The sequence below is a fragment of the Pongo pygmaeus genome, chromosome 2 (assembly GCF_028885625.2).
Source record: "Pongo pygmaeus isolate AG05252 chromosome 2, NHGRI_mPonPyg2-v2.0_pri, whole genome shotgun sequence".
In the NCBI taxonomy this organism is placed as follows: Eukaryota; Metazoa; Chordata; class Mammalia; order Primates; family Hominidae; genus Pongo; species Pongo pygmaeus.
Window position 1 is genome coordinate 89423438 of NC_085930.1, and position 7635 is coordinate 89431072.

At 40.5% G+C, this 7635-nt stretch overlaps 1 non-coding gene across 1 annotated transcript; it reads left to right on the plus strand.

Moving 5' to 3' along the window:
• Window positions 1-1015: 1015 nt before the first annotated feature.
• Window positions 1016-1228, plus strand: LOC129034493 (small nucleolar RNA U3). Its single transcript, XR_008501955.1, has one exon. It is a non-coding gene; the product is annotated as a small nucleolar RNA U3 (small nucleolar RNA).
• The last annotated feature ends 6407 nt before the right edge of the window (window positions 1229-7635 follow it).

Here is a 7635-nt window from a genome sequence, read left to right on the forward strand (position 1 = left end):
TAATGCACATAACTGAATTGAGGATAAAGGAGCAGACACCTCACATTCATCACCCAGCATAGAACAGCTGAACTAGGAAGGCCTAGAAAGTTCATTCTGTATAAGAATAAAGGAGGAAAAAAAAGGGAGGGGTGACTTTAGGTATTGACAAGTGGTTAGTTGTGCAGGATCTGATATAATCCTACATTCATAAGTTTTTGTGCTGGGTTTGGGGAGAGAGGGTGTCTCCCCAAACCCAGCATAAAAACTTATGAATCTAGGATTATATCAGATCCTGCAGATCCTGCACAACCGAGGATTTACATCCTCAGTTTAACTGAGTCTCATATACCCTTTACCTGTTTAAATACCATAGCACCAAACAAACATACTAACTTATTTTAGAGATTCAGGCAATAGATATTCATTGAGCACCTCTAATTTGTCAGGTACTAGATTGCATGCCAAGCATACCAAATGGTGCATCTGTCCTTACTCTAGATGGAGTCTAGTGAGGAAGACTGGCCATCAGAAGTGATCACAGACATCAATACAGTGTCTGAACTGTGGGGAGGTTGTGAGTGAGAATGTAGAGCCCAAGAAGAATGGGTGGAAGAGGTGCTCTGAATGAAATGGTGAGGAAGGGCCTCTCTGAGGATATGACATTTTAGTTGACACCTGGCAGCATTTCAGCTAACACTTGGCAGTGTCATTCAGCTGGGGGCAGAGAGTTCAAGACAGAGGGAACAGCCTGTGCAAAGGACAAAAAGAACTTGACACATTCAAAGAATTGAAGTAATGCCAGTGTAGGTGAAGCCAAGAATGAGAGCAAGAGAGATGGGACTTGGAGGAGGAAGGAGGCTGAACAGCACTGCTAAGTCGCACACGCATTCTAGTTCTTACTAAAATTTGTAGCCTTGTCCTAAGGACAATAAGAGCCGTTAAAGATGTTTAAATTGGGAAACACAGCATAATGTATTTAGAAACAATGGTTGTTTGGAGAATGAATTGTAGGGGACAACAGTAAAAGCGGGGAAAGATTATACTTTCAGGAATCATTTCTATAGTTTGTTACTAGAGAAGTTTCTCTGAATGTGTAAAGCATGAAAAAACACAAGGAGACACAGTGTCTGCTCCTGAGTGAAAAGCCAGCTCTTGGTGTTGCTCTGCTGCAACTGCTATTTGCCATTGATAACCATTCTTCTCTTCCTCTGGGATAGTAAGAGGGAGAGACTGCAGTCCGAGTGGTTCCCATATTTGTAAAAAAACAAAAACAGGAAAACAAGTCATGGAAGAGAATGCTAATTGCCCACCTAATAATCTTTTTCCCCTTTACACAGATGTCTGATTTTACTTCAGTTAATGATGTGATTATATATCCCAAACTCCCTTGCAGCAAGGACTGAACAATGACATATAAGTAAGTGAAGTTCTTGGGTACAGCTGCTGAAAGCTATCTGAGAGGGACTGCCTCATCTGGAAGGAGGCCCATTTGCACTTCACCTCCTTCCCCTAACCTGTTCCTTGGAGTGCAGATGTGATGGCTGGAGCTCTAGCAGCTGTCTTGTCTCATGCCATAATCAGAAGGTATTATGATGGCTTGGACCACAGAGGTGGCAGATGGGATGGAATGATGGAGTGGGAAGTGGAGGGCATCTTTAGAAAGGCTTTTAGTAAGAGGTTGTGCTTATATTGCATTTTGAAGGACCGGAATGATTTGATCAAGTAAATAAACATTGGGGCCCAGTGTGGTGGGTCACGCCTGTAATCCCAGCCCTTTGGGAAGCTAAGGCAGGTGGATGATGAGGTCAGGAGTTCAAGACCAGCCTGGCCAAGATAGTGAAACTCCCATCTCTACTAAAAATACAAAAATTAGCCAGGCTTGACAGTGGATGCCTGTAATCCCAGCTACTCAGGAGGCTGAGGCAGAGAATTTCTTGAACCCAGGAGGTAGAGGTTGCAGTGAGCTGAGATCACACCACTGCACTCCAGCCTGGTCAACAGAGCAAGACTCCGTCTCAAAAAAAAAAAAAAATACACACACACATTGGAACAACTATTAATAGTTCTTGCTGTTTTTATAGATTTCTCTAGTTCTGTTTTTATTTCAACATATATGATAAATAAAACCAGATGTTGAAAACTGTAGCTCACAGTCATATCCAGCCCTGTGACATACTTTATTTGGACACAGGGGCTGGTTCTAAATTTTTTGAAATCCTTAAAATTTAAAATCAGGAAAGTTTACAAAAGTCTAGGACAGAGAAAATTCTGAAAACAGCAAGAGAAAAACATCAAGTCACACATAAGGGAACTTCCATCAGAATAACAGTGGATTTCTCAGCAGAAACTACAGATCAGGAGAGAATGTGATGTAAGAAAGAATGTGAGAAACCGCTAAAATAAAAAAAACTGTCAGTCAAAAATACTATCTGTAGCCAATCTATCCTTCAGAAATAAAGGAGAAATAAAATCTTTCCTAGACAAGCTAAACCTGAGGGGATTCATTACTAGGCTGGCCCTAAAAAAAAAAATGCTTAAGGAAGTCCTATATCTGGAAGTAAAAGAGCAATATCCACTATCATGAAGATACACAAAAATATAAACTCACTGGTAGAGCAGACATAGAAAGAGAAAGGACCCAAATGTTACCACTACAAAAAAAAAAAAAAAAAACAAACCCACCATAAGCAATGGCAGACAAGAAAAAAAGACAGGAACAAAGGTTATACAAAACAACCAAAAAACAATTTTTAAAATGAGAGGAATGAGTCCTCACCTATCATAAATAACCTTGAATGTAAACAGATTAAATTCTCCACTAAAATAATACAGACTGGTTTAGTGGATTTTTTTAAATGCCCCAACTATATGCTGCTTACAAGAAACTCACTTCACCTATAAATAAATGGGATGAAAAAAGATATTCCATGCAAATGAAAATCAAAAGTGAACAGATACTAGATAAAACAGACTTTAAGTCAAAAACGGTAAAAAAAGACAAAGTCATTATATAATGATAAAGGGATAAATTCAACAAGAAGATATACCAATTCTAAATATACACATGTACCCAACACTAGGGACCCCACATATATAGAGCAAATATTATTTCATCTAAAGGGGGAGATAGACTCCAACATGATAGTTGGGAACTTTGATACCCCCTTCTCAGCACTAGACAGATCAGACAGAATATCAACAAAGAAACATTGAATTTAAATTGTACTTTAGACCAAATGGACCTAACAGATAATTACAGAACATTTTATCCAACAGCTACAGATTACACATTCTTCTCATCAGCATATGGAACATTCTCCAGGATAGATCATACATTAGGCCACAAAACAAGTCTCAACAAATTTTAAAAACTCAAAATCATATCAAGTATCTTCCCAGACCACAATGGAATAAAACTAGAAATCAATACCAAAAGGAATTGTGAAAACTGCACACATACATGGAAATTAAACAACATGCTCCTAAGTAACAATTGGGTCAATGAATAAATTACGAAAGAAAGAATATGTAAAAACAAATAAAAATGGAAACACAACATACCAAAACCTATGGGAGACAGCCAAAATAGTGCTAAGGGGGAGGTTTATAGCAATAAATGCCCCTGTCAAGAAGGTAGAAAGATTTCAAATAAACAACCTAATAATGCACCTCATGGAACTACAAAAGGAAGAATAAACAAAAACCAAAATTAGTAGAAAGAAATAATAAAGATCAGGACAGAACTAAATGAAATAGGGACTAAAAATAAAATATGAAGGATCAACACAATGAAAAGTTGGCTTTTTGAAAAGATAAACAAAATCATAAACCACTAGCTAGACTAACCGAGAAAAAAGAGAGAAGACCCAAATGAACAAAATCAGAAATGGAAAAGGAGACATTACAACTGATACCACAGAAATACAAAAGATCATAAGAAACTACTATGAACAACTATATACTAACAAACTGGAAAACCTAGCAGAAACAGATAAATTCTTGGACACATACAACCTATGAAGAATAAACCAGAAAGAAATATAAAAACCTGAACAGACCCATAATGAGTATAGAGATTAAATCAGTAATAAAAAGTGTCCTAACAAAGAAAAGCCCAGGACTGGATGGCTTCACTGCCAACTTCTACCAAACTTTCAAAGAGGGACTAACACCAATTCTCCTCAAACTATTCAAAAAAATAGACAGAAACATGTTCCTAAGACCAAAGCCCAAGTGAGTTTTCCCCAAGACCCAAGCTGCAAAACAAAAGATGAAAATCTGATATATTTCAGTAATAAATTAGCAATAAAAAAGAAATACATATTTTAAAAATTGATATGATGAAACAGTCCCATTCCATCATCCTGAAATCTACTTTTCTTCCTTTCTACTCTATTAAATCAAATGTCACTGCAGTCATCTTGATGGCTTTCATTTATCTTTTGCTTGATTGTCTATGTGTAATGCTTTGTAAAAATCCTCCCTTTGGTTTTCTCTTCTTCCCTCTTCCCTCTCTCTTTGCTTCTCTTTTTTTCTCTTTTATTCCAGTGAGCAGTGATGTACACCCAAATATCTAAGTTTCTCTGGAATTCCTTTTGTACTCATTGAAGCTACCAATCCACCATAGTTCTATGTTACTGGCCCCATGTCTTCCCCACCCCTCAGAAGCCCACACAGATCTAGGGCTCAGTGAGTTGGGGCACACCTTCAGAGGTCACTCAGGATGCCTGGGCTAGCTAAGTCAGGCAAGAGCATTGAAACCACCCAGGCAGCTCTGAACTCCAGGAAAAGTCATCCTGCAGCTGCCCTCAGCAGTCTGTTCCAAGATCTGTCCACACCGGCAGTCAGGAAGTTTTCTTAACAACTCACCTAAGACATACCATCCATATTTGGCAAGGACAGTGGCCATTCATGCTGGCCTCTCCCAGTCTTCTTTTCCAGATATGAAAAGCTTGGACTTCCCCATACACACACACCCTCCACTCTGCTCCTCCAGGGAGTGAGAAATTTGGCTTGGAATTAACTCAGGACTCCCAGCTTCAGCGGGCCATCTGGAGTGACTGCTGCCTCCAAATTATGTTCACATCCACAGATAACCAAGTGGATTATCTCCAGGAATCATCTTCTCTGCGAGAAGAGAGGAGGCGGAGAAAATATCACGTTCATTTCTTGCCTAGAAAAGACCGCTGACATCAGCTATTTGCCCTTTCTGGCAATAATATTTGGTTGCTGCTCCATAATACAAAGCCTAAATCAGGCTTATTAGTGTCAAATTAAAAGGCCCTGAAGGGCAGCCAGATTTTCCAGAACTGGCACTCGTTGCAGCCTGGCACAGTGATAGAGCTGACAGGCCCCAGCTCAGGAGAAGTCAGCAAGGGTTTAGAGTATCTGGAAAGCCTCACTGGCCCATTAACCACTGCAGGTATGATTAAGACCATGTCCCTCCATTTCTGGATGCCATCCCTTTGTTGACAAGTTGCTCAGAGAATGAAAGCTAATGTCTACCAATTAGCCCAAGCAAAACATTGTCAGGGAGGCAAATCTGGGACAAACACAATGTCTTGGTGGTCTCCCTTAGCACATAATAAAATCGATATCAGTACATACAGCTGGTAAGAATCTCTGTCCATAAACTCAAGACACACAACCTTTCTTTATGTTCCCTTTAATCAGTGGTTCTCAGTCAAGTGCAATTTTACCCTCCACGGGACATTTGTCAACGTCTGGAGATATTTTTCGTTGTCATGCTGGGAAGGGGATGCTACTAGCATCTAGTGAGCAGAGGCCAGGGATGCTGCTAAGCATCCTCAGTGCACAGGCCAGCCCACCAAACAAAGAATTATCCAAAATGTCCATAGGGCCAAGGTTGTGAAACCCTGCCTTAAACCAACATAATTTCTACTTCTAGCCTCCCATTCTTCTGGCAAAATGATTAATGTCAGTTTTTATTGCTGTTTTTTGAACCAGAGCTGCACCACAGTTCTGTGGTCTTTAGGGCTGAGCCAAGGTTAGATGAGGGGTGCTATGCTTAGAAAACATGGAATTTTAGCCAGACGTGGTGGCTCATGCCTGTAATTCCAGCACTTTGGGAGACTGAGGTGGGCAGATCACTTGAGGTCAGGAGTTCAAGACCACCCTGGCCAACATGGTGAAACTCCATCTCTACTAAAAATACAAAAATTAGCTAGGCATGGTGGTGCATGCCTGTAATTCTAGCTACTCAGGGGGGTGAGGCAGGAGAATCACTTGAACCCAGTAGGCAGAGGTTGCAGTGAGCTGAGATCATGCCACTGCACTCCAGCCTGGGTGATGGTGTGAGACTCTGTCTCAAAAAAAAAAAAAAAAATGAAAAGAAAAAGAAAACATGGAATCTTCTGGGAGGTTGTCAAGGCCCCATCTGCCTGAGACCCTTTGTCCTTCCTTCTCCATTCGGCAGTTCAGTGACATCCAGAGTTCCATATCACTTTCTCCTCTTCTGCCCCTAGCATGGGCAAATCCCTTTATCTAGTATCTTTTCCCTGCTCTTTCTGCCACTCTACCTCTTCTCGCCCTCTTCTTCTTCTCAGTACTTAGGAAATCTCCTGAGAAAATAAATTTCTCAGGCCACTTCTACCTTCATCTTTGGCATAAACCTCCCCTGAGAGCCTTGCTTGACTAAAGAAGGGGGAAAATAGGACAGAGTGGGGAGAAAAAAAACCACATAAATTAATATTCAAAATATTATCCAGCAGTTACAAAGGCACCAGTGAAGTCAGGTTAAGGAGCTTGTGCCATCCTTGCCCTGGGCCATTCAGGAGTCCCCAAGCCTTCTTCCCACAGCTCTGCCTTTCATGCCTGTGGGTGGTGGGAAGTTATTAACATCGGTTACCAGATATGTTAACCTAAGTCATCATCACACTCGAATGAGAAAGATTTTAAGGTCTCAGCCCTGGAGGAGGTTTTATGTCAACATTTCCACACTGGCATAAAAATAAAAAGTTTCAGCCGGGCGTGGTAGCTCATGCCGGTAATCCCAGCACTTTGGGAGGCCGAGGGGGGTGAATCACCTGAGGTCAGGAGTTCGAGACCAGCCTGGCCAACATGGTGAAACCCCCATCTCTACTGAAAATACAAAAATTTGCCAGGCATGGTGGCGGGCACCTGTAATCCCAGCTACTCATGAAGCTGAGGCAGGAGAATCGCTTGAACCTAGGAGGCGGAGGTTGCAGTGAGCCAAAATTGCACCATTGCATTCCAGCCTGGGTGACAAGAGCAAAACTCCAGCTCAGAAAGAAAACAAAGAATAAAAAGTTGTATATTTGTACTCTCAATAATTAGAGCTGACCCATCTGTGTCAGGATCACCCTAAGAACAATAAAAACTCCTTTCAGAAGTGATCCCACAGCATCATTAAAATTACAAATAACCATTCTGCTGAACCCCCACATCTCTTTTTCTTAGATTCTATGCAGTGGAAATAAAAAGTTTTTGATAACTGAGCATTGTTTATAGAAGAAAAAAATACGGGGAAAAAAACCTAAAAGTTCATTAATAGAGAAATGAATTGGGAAATGAATGAATTGGGGTATGTCCCTACTATATATGACAGTTAATGTTATATGTCAATTTGACAGGACCATATGTCTAGATATTTGGTCAAATATTATTCTGGCT